Source organism: Rattus norvegicus, chromosome 2 (genome assembly GCF_036323735.1).
Source record: "Rattus norvegicus strain BN/NHsdMcwi chromosome 2, GRCr8, whole genome shotgun sequence".
Taxonomy (NCBI): Eukaryota; Metazoa; Chordata; class Mammalia; order Rodentia; family Muridae; genus Rattus; species Rattus norvegicus.
Window position 1 is genome coordinate 54,304,896 of NC_086020.1, and position 12,044 is coordinate 54,316,939.

A 12,044-nucleotide genomic window follows, 5' to 3' on the forward strand; every position below is an offset into this window, starting at 1 on the left:
TAGAGAGCAGAAAAGGTCCTAAGGAATAATGCTTCAACCTAAAGGTGGTATTGTTTAACATCTATATATAGCATCCCAGAAAAGAATGTTGCAATTCAAAAGAGAGGTCAAACTTTGTCCCCTAGATTAACTCCCACAAATGAGTGTTGGAACTGAAGATGTCTTTAAGAGCATTGGTTCTCATCTGCATTTCTTCTTTGGAGGCTTTGTACGTACATATACATAAGAGTGTGTTCAGTATCATGTATGCATGTGTGTGTGTGTGTGTGTGTGTGTGTGTGTGTGTGTGTGTGTGTGTGTGTAGGCCAGAGGTTGCCTTCCTTTCTGGTTCTTAACTCATGTTTTAGATAGGGTCTCTCACTGAATAAGGAGCTTGCCATTCAGGCAGGTCGACTGACCAGTAAGTCCCGGGAATCCGCTTGTCTGCCTCCCAGCACCAGGATTAATTATATGTACCACAGGTCTGAGTTTTATGTGTATGCTGGGGATCCAAACTCTGGACTTCATATCTCATGTTTTAACTAGTTGGCCATCTCCTCAGATCGCAAAGTTTTCATTTTAAACACGAAGGTTCTAAGATATGACCTTGGGAGAGAGACGGAAGACAAGTTGACGCAGGGGCAGGAGGAGCTAGACGCCTGGAGGGCTACACTGTACACGTGCATGGATATTTTAAAAGGAGTAAGAAGAGAAACAAAAGACAAGGGTTCCAAGCATGTAACACATGAAATGTTGAGGAATTTGAAAGCTGGAATTGAGCTCAGGCTTCCACTCTGTTGGCTATCTTTTTTAATTTTAGAAAGTGCTATACTTGTTGCTGTGTGAGAGAAGGCGTCAACAGTCTTAACCAGCTATGAACTCTATGAACCTCAACACCTGTTAGGCAAGACGAACCCACTGTTGTGATATTGGCATGACAGTCAGGAAGTGATCAGATGCTCTCTAGGTTTGAGACTCACTTTATGGGAACGAATTCATACCCAATCAAAATCCTATGACCGAGGATGGCTTAGGCCTTTCTATTGTAGCTAAACTGGTAGGCTGCCAAATTACCTTCTGAATATTTGTGTTTATGCCCATAGAGTAATGTTACTCTTAGCTTTAATCTTAAACTTCTTTTTGCAATGGATAGTAGTGAATGCCAAGACTTATGACCGCTTCTGGTGCTGAGAGTGAATGGTAGTTGACTGCCAAACCCTGAATAGGACATTTATAGAATCATTTCTAAGGTTTAGGGGATAATGTGGAAGAGGGGGCAGAAAGAATTTAAAGCCAGAAGATAGAATGGATGAACAATGTTATCTTCTGGGCATGACATAGTCATTGACATTATCATTTTCCAGTAGATGAAGTTTCCACCACTGAGCCTGCACAAAACTGGGCCTGCCATCAGTCATCCTGGACCACAGAGGGACTTATGAGGTCCTACCCTATCCTATCCCTCAGGAACTATTGACTACTGTTAGATTCAGAGGCAAGGGCAGTCATAATCTTCAGCTATGTACTTATGAGTCAGCCCACCAGGCTCTGATAGATATTTCTAAACCTGGTCACACAGATGGCCTTGGTAAAACTCAACAGATCACAAAACGAAAACAGATTCTTACAGGAATGTGAGAAAGGCACTTGTAAGGCAGAGCAGAGTTGACAGGGGCTAGGATAGCATAGAAGAGAGTGGGCAGGGGATGAGCAAAATGAGATTGCACTATGTACATATGTGCTGGATAGTTTTATATCAACTTGTCGCAAGGTAGAGTTATCTGAAAGAAGAGAACTTCAATTAAGAAAATATACCCAAGATGTCCCAACATATAAAAAAGACACGTGCTCCACTATGTTCATAGCAGCCTTATTTATAATAGCCAGAAGCTGGAAAGATCCCAGATGCCCTTCAACAGAGGAATGGTTACAGAAAATGTGGTACATCTACACAATGGAATATTACTCAGCTATCAAAAACAATGACTTTATGAAATTCATAGGCAAATGGTTGGAACTAGAAAATAGCATCCTGAGTGAGGTAACCCAATCACAGAAAAACACACATGGTATGCACTCATTGATAAGTGGCTATTAGTCCAAATGCTTGAATTACCCTAGATGCGTAGAACACATGAAACTCAAGACGGATGATCAAAATGTGAATGCTTCACTCCTTCTTTAAAAGGGGAACAAGAATACCCTTGGCAGGGAATAGGGAGGCAAAGATTAAAACAGAGACAGAAGGAACACCCATTCAGAGCCTGCCCCACATGTGGCCCATACATATATAGCCACCCAATTAGACAAGATGGATGAAGCAAAGAAGGGCAGGCTGACAGGAGCTGGATGTAGATCTCTCCTGAGAGGCACAGCCAGAATACAGCAAATACAGAGGCAAATGCCAGCAGCAAACCACTGAACTGAGAACGGGACACCCGTTGAAGGAATCAGAGAAAGAACTGGAAGAGCTTGAAGGGGCTCGAGACCCCATATGAACAACAATGCCAAGCAACCAGAGCTTCCAGGGACTAAGCCACTACACAAAGACTATACATGGACTGACCCTGGACTCTAACCTCATAGGTAGCAATGAATAGCCTAGTAAGAGCACCAGTGGAAGGGGAAGCCCTTGGTCCTGCTAAGACTGAACCCCCAGTGAACTTGATTGTTGTGGGGAGGGCCATAATGGGAGGATGGGGAGGGGAACACCCATGTAGAAGGGGAGGGGGGTTAGGGGGATGTTGGCCCGGAAACCAGGAAAGGGAATAACATTCGAAATGTGAATAGGAAATACTCAAGTTAATAAAAAAAAAAGAAAAAAAAAAGAAAAAAAAAAGAAAAAAAAAAGAAAAGAATTCCATAAGACCAGGCTGTAAGGTATTTTCTTAATTAGCAGTTGATGGGGGAGGGTCCAGACCATTGTGGGTGGGGCTTTCCCTGGGCTGGTGGTCCTGGTTTTGATTTGTAAGGTTGCTGAGCAATCTAGTAAGTGGCACCCCTCCATGGCCTCTGTATCAGCTCCTGCCTTCTGCCCTGTTGAGTTGCTGTCTTGCTTTCCTTTGATGATGAACAGTGATATAGAAATATAAGTCACATCCTTTCCAAGTTGCTTTGGTCATGGTATTTCTTTATAGCAATAGTAACCCTAACTAAGACAATATTTATGAAATTGTCAAAGAGCAAATATAATTAAAATAAAGAAAAAATAAAATAAAAGACATTGCCTAGTATGTCTTTTCTCAGAGAAAATTATAAAAGAATAATCACTGATTTCTGCTAAGTTTATTTTCTGGTCAATTAGGATAAAACTTATTCTAGCTAATATAATTAAATAATTAATATCTAAAGTAAGAGGATATGGCAAAATTGGAGCCCTCAGTCAGGGATGTGAACTAGTGTAGCCATTGCGGAAAACCAGTTTTGTGGCTTTTCAAAAAATAAATACAAGGTTGGACATAGTGATACATAGTTGTAATCCCAACTCTTGGGAGACTGAAGTATGATTGTGAGTTTGAGGCTAGCCATCACTGTGTAATGAGTCTCTATCTTAAGGCTATATATAGACTTACTATATGACCTAGTAATACTGCTCCCAGATATATTATGTTCAAAAGATTGGAAAAACAAATTCATACAAAAATAGGTACAAGAATGCCCATAGGATAATGGCATATAACAGCCTCAAGAGTGGGAACAACCCAAATGTCTATCAGCTGATGAGTGAAAAAGGAATACATGGTATGGTCACATAGATAATGTTACTAAGTGACATAAAGGAATAAAATAATGATATATGGTACAACAACATAGATGAAGCCTTTGTGAAAGGAGACAGGCACAAAAGATTATATAACTAGTAAGTGTTACAAATACTCAAATTCATAGACAAAAGATTAATGGTTACCAGTGAGTGAGGCAAATTTGGAATTGGGGCTGAAGCTAAGAGGCTATACGATTCTTTGATGAAGTAGTAGAAATAGTCCAGAATTAGAAAGCAATGTTGGTTACACAAAGCTCAGCAGGAAGTAAAATCTATTCTTCTTAAGAAAATACTGATTTAAACATTCTCTCTGCATTTATAAGATAAAAAATAACTCTACATTAAGAATATGTAAACAGATTATGAAAACTGTTGATAATTTATCAAAAACACTTTTACGGGGACTTTTTGCCTTTCCTCGGAGTATGTGCTCTTCTTGGATGAAATTTAGCAAGAGGATTGTCATTTTGGTATTTTAAATCTGTAAGCAAATTTAAATTCCTTTATATTTTATTCCACTTTGACACAGAAATATTTTTTCCCTCACACTGAAAATGACAGATCTATCAGGAAGACCCAGCTCACATATCGATGCATTGCAAAGATTTAAGTTTTAAAGTTCAGTCCTCAGGTATCACTTGAGCTTTTGACAACCATGTCAATTCTTCTGCTTTAGTAAAACTTCACCAAACCATTCATTCACCTATCTGCAGGTATCACTCTCCATCGGAGCTTGCTAAATGCTCCAAAAGCTGGTGACTTCGATTTTCTTACTTCTCATGTGATATTTCCAAGAAAATTTGAAGACTTGTAAATAAGTTTTATGTTATCGTCCCATTCTTAGCTCCGTTTTTTTTGTTTGTTTGTTTAAAGGCTCATACATTCCTAAATTTGACTAATGTTTGTAGCAAAGAAAGTACCTGTTTTGCTCTGAGTCTGACTGTTTCTTATTTTAATACCAAAGTGTGTAAATTATATAGTCCAAGTCCCCTGTGTGAATATACCGAGTATGTCCCCAATTTGACAACTGTGGCATTTACTTTGGTTATGAGATTGGACAGCTTCTTGCTTAAGGCACCTGATGTGTTGCTATGACATCTTACCATCTGTTTGTAAAGTCAGTCTGTTGAAATAGCCAGCAAAAATACAGTTATTTTCCTAAAAATCATATTCAAAATATGTACAGCAGTAAGTTATAACAAAGTTCACTAACTATAACTTGAAATTCCTTGGTATCTTCTATTGGATAGTCACCTTTGTAATTCTAAAGCCATTACTATTAATTTGGGCCTCCACTGTCCTGGGAACAGAATTCTAAAATTCACTGCACAATGCCCCCCCCCCCCTGAAAAACTCAACAAAACAAACAAACAAACGAACAAACAAACAAACAAAAAACCACTGCTTGATCCCTTGGCTATATGAAAAGCTCCTCAGTGGGATTTAGCTGAAACAATTCTACGTGGGGCTGTCAGGTCCTTTGAAATTCAAATTCCTGGTAAAGAATCCACAGACAGAAATAATACTTCACCTCTGAATTTATTGAAGAATGAAAACAAATATTGATGTTGATGTTCCATCCATTAAAATTCTATTTAGTTGGTAATTTATGGGTCAATGATTTGTTTGTGTACTGGACTTTTAAATGTTCCCCAGCGGCTTTCATAAGTAGCATTTGATGGTTAATTTAGGAACACTAGGTCACATCACAATTTTCTTTCTGAGAGTCAGCAGGCATTCTGTTTGCGACCATTCATTGGAGGGTCTTGTCTGGATTTCACATGTTAAGTTGTTGGCCAGGAACAGCAGGAGAAAGAAGTGTTAGAAGTTACAGTGCAAGCCTGATAGTAAAGCCTGATAGTACCTTGGCTAAAATCAAGTTGATGTCACTGAAAACTTGGAATCTGAAGTCAGAGGAAGCCTTATTGCCAGAGGAAAGTAGTGGGCAAATGAGTTCTGACTCTTTGTCATTTTGTAGAGGACATTAATTCTGAATGACAATATATCAGAAATCATTTCAAACCTCGCTTGGGGAGGCTGACGTCCTCTATGGGAACCCAAAGGGCAGAAGTATCACTAGGTCTGGCTGTCATGTGATGAGAACTCCCTCATGGCTCATCTTTCTCTTTTAAAAAATATTGAAAATAGATTCTTTTCTCATACAATAGATTCCAACTACAGGTTTCCCTCCCTCCCCTCCTCCTGGATCCCCCTCATCTTCCTTCTGCCTCAGATCCACTCTCCCTCCATTTCCTCTTCAGAAAAGAGCAGGCCTCCAAGAGACAACAGCAAAACAGGACAAAACAAGATGACAATAAGACAAGGCAAAAAGCCCTCATATCAAGACTAAACAAGGAAACCCAATAGGAGGAAAAGAGTCCCAAGAATAGGCAAAATAGTCAGTGATAAAGTTCCAAATAGAAGAAGCACACTTTTGTAATGAGCACATGTGATGTTTATGTCAGCGCAATTTAATATCACCTGGAAAGGGTCTTGTTTTTTTTTTTAATTTTTTATTATATATTTCTTTACTTACATTTCAAAGGTTATTTCCCTTCCTGGTTTCCTGTCCATAAGCCCTATTCCCTCCCGTCCCCCTCCCCATATGGGTATTCCCCCTATACATCCCCCTTATTGCACTCCCCCATATTCCCCTGCACTGAGGGTCCAACCTTGGCAAGACCAAGGGTTTTCCCTTCCACTGGTGCCCCAATAAGGCTATTTTCTGCTACATATGTGTTGGAGTCTTGGGTCAGTCCATGTATAGTCGGAAAGAGTCTTATTAAGGACTGTCTACATTAGCTTTGTCTGTAGGCATATTTGTTGGGGACTATCCTGATTATGCTAATTGAAGTGGGAAGATTTGCTCACTGTGAGTGACACCTGGTTAGGAGAGCCTGAATATGCAAGTCTGAAGGAAGATAGTAAAAAGAACATGGGTATGCACATATTGTCTCTCTGCTCTTGACTGGATGTGACTGACTGCTTCAAGCACTTGTGGCTTAGCTTCCCTATAATGTTGGACTGTGACTAGGATTTATGAGGTAAAATAAGCCTGTTCTTTCTCATGTTGCTACTGTTAGGGAATTTTATCACAGCAACAAAAAAATTAAGTAAAACAACACACTAAAAGTTTTTGGTTTTAGAGTTGGGCTCCATTCATTCATTTGTGCATTGTTCAACAATCACTGATAGTTGATTAGCCAGTAGATCAATAATCTTTACTACCTTAAGTAGTATATTTAGTCCAAGAACCATAACAAACCAGATAGAGTATTTTACATAAAGTTGTTGGGCAAAATTCCTAAGAGGGAAAAATATGGGTTACTGTTTCTTAGTAATTTCTGCCCTGCATATATTCTCTTGCTATGTGGAATTACTATCACTATATTTTTGAGTTCTTCTGTATATATTCATATTTTAAAATTTGTTTATGTGCACAGCACAATTCTATTATATAAAAAGAACAACCAACATGGCGAAGACAATGATACATATCATATACTTAGATATGTCCTCTAAATCATAAGAAAACATTTTTCTTTTAATCCTTAAAGATGGATTTCTAAGAACACAGTGAATTGCCATTCTCTTATGTGTGTACCACTAATATTATTTTTAACATACTGAGGTATATACTGGTGCCACATGTAGCTAGGAGACACCTCATTGTCAGCCAAGAGTTCTCAAATAAGGTTGTTCCCTTCCCACTAGACATTTGGCAATGACTGGAGACATTGTTGGTCATCAAGTCTTGGTAGAGAGGTGATGCTGGCATCTATTAGAGATATGAACAATGCACAGGACAGTGGACATGGCAAACAGAAATCTGGACTAAGGTCACTCCTGCCTCGTTCCAAATAAACTACAGCATAAGAGTACATCCAGAATACTTTTCTAAAATTCATATATGTATATATATATATGGTGAAATAACACACAAATAACCATAACTTCAATCTCTTCTACTCCACAACTTATCTAAACATTTTCTGTTGTTGTGCTCAACAATGAAAAATGTTTTGCATTTTCAAGTTCGTGGGATAATCTGTGGTAATTCATGTCAGATATTCAATGTTTTAGTTAATTCAGAAGCATTTATGAAGTCTGACTGGCACTCTTAAGTTGCACTAGGAAACATGAAAATAACATTGCATCTGAATTTTGCTTTTGAAGAGTTAAGGGGATGCAGATAAAATAATGTATGCACATATACAGAAGTAGCTAAGACTAAAGGTAGTTAAAAGGCAATGATTGCTTTAGTAGATCAGAGAAAGCAATGGTTACTAAGAGCTGAAGGTCAGTGTATCTAAGGATAGAGGAAGGTTTCGAAGAGAGGAAGGATGGAGTAAACAGCTCTGCTAGTGTCCTGAGATGAACAATAAGCAAGAGAAGTTTACTAACCAAACATCAACAGTAAGTGGCATTTTATCGTTAGGTTTGTTTACCCAAGTATCTACTTGATGAAGGTCATCATTCGAGCATCATCTTTGACCATCTGTCTCTGCATATCAAGACTGAAACTCATGGACTAGCTTTCACTGTAGCAGAAGGTGCCATGCAAACCTGAGAATGATGGTGGCAACCAGCAGTCCTACCTAGCTGTGACCCTCATGAGCCACATCATTGACCAGTGTGGGACAACAAACCTAAAGGTGCAGTAGTGACAACATATATCTTGGTGGTAACCAACAGCTCTCTCTTGAATTTAAGACCCATTCAACGAGAGGGAAACCATGCTTGATACTGGAATTCTCACTGCTAATGGAGTCATGGTTGTTGGAGGAGAATCTACAAGTTCTTCTTTACTAAACCAGCACAACTCCTAAATAATCTATAAACACTTGTCCTTATATACACAGATAAATGTAGTCTTTTACTCCTCATCAAGGAAGTGTCAATGTGCAACAGGTGAAGACCACTTCAGAAAACCACAACCAATGAAAATACAATTGTAGATTCCAAGCTCAGTAAATAAATCTACAAAATACCTCCACACCCAAGACTCAGAGAACATTGCAGAGGAGGGGTTGGGAATAATGTAAGATCCAGAGGATCACAACACTTTTTGTGAGATTGTCTCTTCTAGGAATATCAAAAAATATACCCACACTGTTTTACCAATATGACTACTTAAACATCAACTGAACAATGGCGTGCCAAAGTAGATGGAGGGAGGGTCCATGAGACCTCAACCCTACACAAAGAACCATAGGTAACTGAAGAAATCTTGGAATGAGAAGTGACTTTCCCCAGAGAAGAGCACATCAATTGGCTATCTAATGCCAAATAGTTGGCCATACAAGTAACATTATACAGACGGAACATGTTATATTTAGACATGCATATGTGTATATATGTATATATGTGCATACATAGACATGCATACGTATATAAATGCATATATGCATGCAATAGTGATTAATTGAAAAAGAGGTCATGAATTTGGAGAATGAAGAGGGATCTATGGGAGAGTTTGGAATGAGGAAACAGAAGGGAGAAATACTGTAAAAGAAAGAAAAGAAAAAAGATTGAGACTCATGGATTGGGAACCTGCATGCTCTCTCCAATTGGACTAGTGGGTCTAAGTTCTGGTAGTGATATTATTATCACTTGGAATATTAAAAACTAAACCTTAGGGGTTTGGGGATTTAGCTCAGCGGTAGAGCACTTGCCTAGCAAGCACAAGGCCCTGGGTTCGGTCCCCAGCTCCAAAACAAACAAACAAACAAAAAAAAAAAAACAAAAAAAAAACCAAAAAAAAAACCCCACTAAACCTTGGAGGACCAATTTAATTAGATTGGGGTGATGTCTGAGCATTGTTGAAATGCTCCAGGTGATTGGGATGAGTTGATGACCACTGAATAGAACAATGAGTTTCTATATTACATTAGCACAACGATGAGTTCCTCAAGTGTTTGTAATGAAAGGCCCTTCAAATACCGAGCCTTAGGGACAAACACGCCAAATAGGGGTTGCATTAGCAAGGTGAGGCAGCACGCACTGAATCCTGGGGAAGCAGGGATTCCATGTAATGAGGATGCAAAACTGTTTCTGTAGCTCTCAGAGGATGGCAGCATACTCAACACGACTCTCCACTGTCCACGATTGGTTCAGTGTCTCTCAAGTAGGTCAGGCCTTACCTTCAGCTTGCATGGAACGCAGATGCAAGCTCACAGCTATTGTCCGGGGCTTCTCCCATTGTAGTTTCTCATATGTTTGGTGCTAAGAGTTCAGCTGTATAAGTTGTGGAGTCATGGAAGTTGGTGTTAGATTCTTGGGTGCAGATCCTAGGAGCGAGGTTGACTCCCAGGCTCCGGCTCTGTGTCAGTCTGGAGAGAAGAGCCAGGGTAGCTTTGGCAGAGTTACAACTGCCCATAGAGCACATTACTAATATAACCGTGGAAAGATAAGCTTGGAGTCCAGTGGGATTTGAGACTGAGTCTCAATTGTACAACTTGCTAGCAGAATTACAGTACCAATTCTCTAGAGTCACCGAGAAGTAAGTTACACTGAGTACTTGACTTTGTTTAGATTTTGGCAAATAACTGCAACCAGGATCAAGGAGAGCAACACACCATTTCTAGGGCATTAGCAGATCCAGTTACCTCTGGGGATTGACTTTTAAGGAAAAACAGCAAAACTTCACTTGATCTTAATCTAAAAATACTTCACAATTAAAATATGAACCCTTGGCAAGGTGAAATTCTTCATAGCTAACCACAATGGAAGTTTTTTTTTTCTTTTCTATCTACTTGTCTAGTCAGGATTTCTATGTTAAGGGTCTAGAATCCAACAGAACTTTTTACACCTCTGCACTTTCAGTATTTTAGACTAGGTAATCTGTGTTCTCAATGCCTTCTTGTGCATTTGAAATATTTAACATCGTTCCTACTCTCTGCCCACTCGATGTTCCTAGCATGCTGGGAACACTCTGCACGACTGCCACATTTCTCCACATTCCCAGAATTTACATCTTGGGCAACAGAGTCACATTTGGTCATAATAGCTTCTGAATGGAAATGTATCAGAATTACAATACTGTTCTGATTACTTTGAGTAATAGAAAAATATTTTTGTGTGTAGTATGTGTATGGTTGTGTGTGTGTGTGTGTGTGTGTGCGTGTGTGTGTGTGTGGTGTGAACATTTTATGGTGTATGGGTATGGAAATCTAAGGACAAGTTTGGATACTGGTTCTCACCTTCTGCCTTCTCTGAGACATGCTTTTTGTCCTTCATCATTGCCCGTACCAAGAGAGATGACCCACGAGTGTCTGGAGTATTAGAGATGCATGCTGTTGTATCATGGGTTCTGGAAGCCTGAATTGAGTTCTTATGCTTTCATGGCAAGGGCTTTGCCAACTGAGCCATCGCTTCAGTCCCCTCACCCTGCTTGGTATACAAGCAGGACATTTATTTATGCAACGTATACACTTATTTTAGAAGAGATTCGGTTCCTACTGTGTGCTATACTCCTACTATGTGCTTTGCCATTTCATATACATGCTTGTGTGTAAAATGCTGTGTGTTAGTGTTACGACCCTCATTTATAGCTACGGGGCTGCTTCTGAGAGGTCAGAAAGTTTCTAGGCAAAACACAGATGCAGTAAATAGTACGGCTGGGACATGGGCTATTTTTCTCACTTCAAAGCTTTTCTTCCTTTATGGTATGCTGCAGGATTTTTTCTCTTTGGCATTAAAAAAGTTCAAAGAGTTTTAGGCATCTATGAGCTGCTTGATAGCGGCAGAGACCAGAGCCTAGAGACAACGTGCTGTGGCCTCAATGTGAAAAGGTCTTATATTTGACCTTTTACTCTTATGTATGTGAGATAAATGGGGAAGACAGCGCCATTATGAGAAACATATGCATTGCCTCCAGGATTTGCCAGATGTTTTGCACAGAAATGAGAAACTAAGGATGTCCCAGGCTCAGAAAATCTTCTGACTGACAGAGAGAATAAAACTCAGAAGGCAACCCCAAAATGAAACATTGTAGTGTATCCTGAAAACACTTTGTAGAGTTGTTCAAATGAGGGGTTGCAACATTCTAAGCTAGCTTGGGAAATGGGTTATTTGCAAGAGTCCAGTTCTAAATGTCCATGAGAGGCCAGGAGGCTGGGGACATATATATGATTAGCCTATATATTGGTGGACAACAGTCCAGTGACAGCTCTCAAGAATACATGAAATGAAATCATGGCCTGTATTCAGTTCTTCCTTTTCCAAGTCAGAAGCTCTGCTCTCTTCTAGGTACAACCAGAAGTCAGACATTCACATAGAAAGGACATTCATTACAGGCACA

At 39.4% G+C, this 12,044-nt stretch overlaps 1 protein-coding gene across 9 annotated transcripts in view; it reads right to left on the reverse strand.

The window, feature by feature from the left end:
- The window catches only part of Ghr (growth hormone receptor), a 263,530-nt gene that overhangs the window by 35,830 nt on the left and 215,656 nt on the right, over positions 1-12,044 (reverse strand). The gene's annotated exons all lie outside the window — the stretch shown is intronic.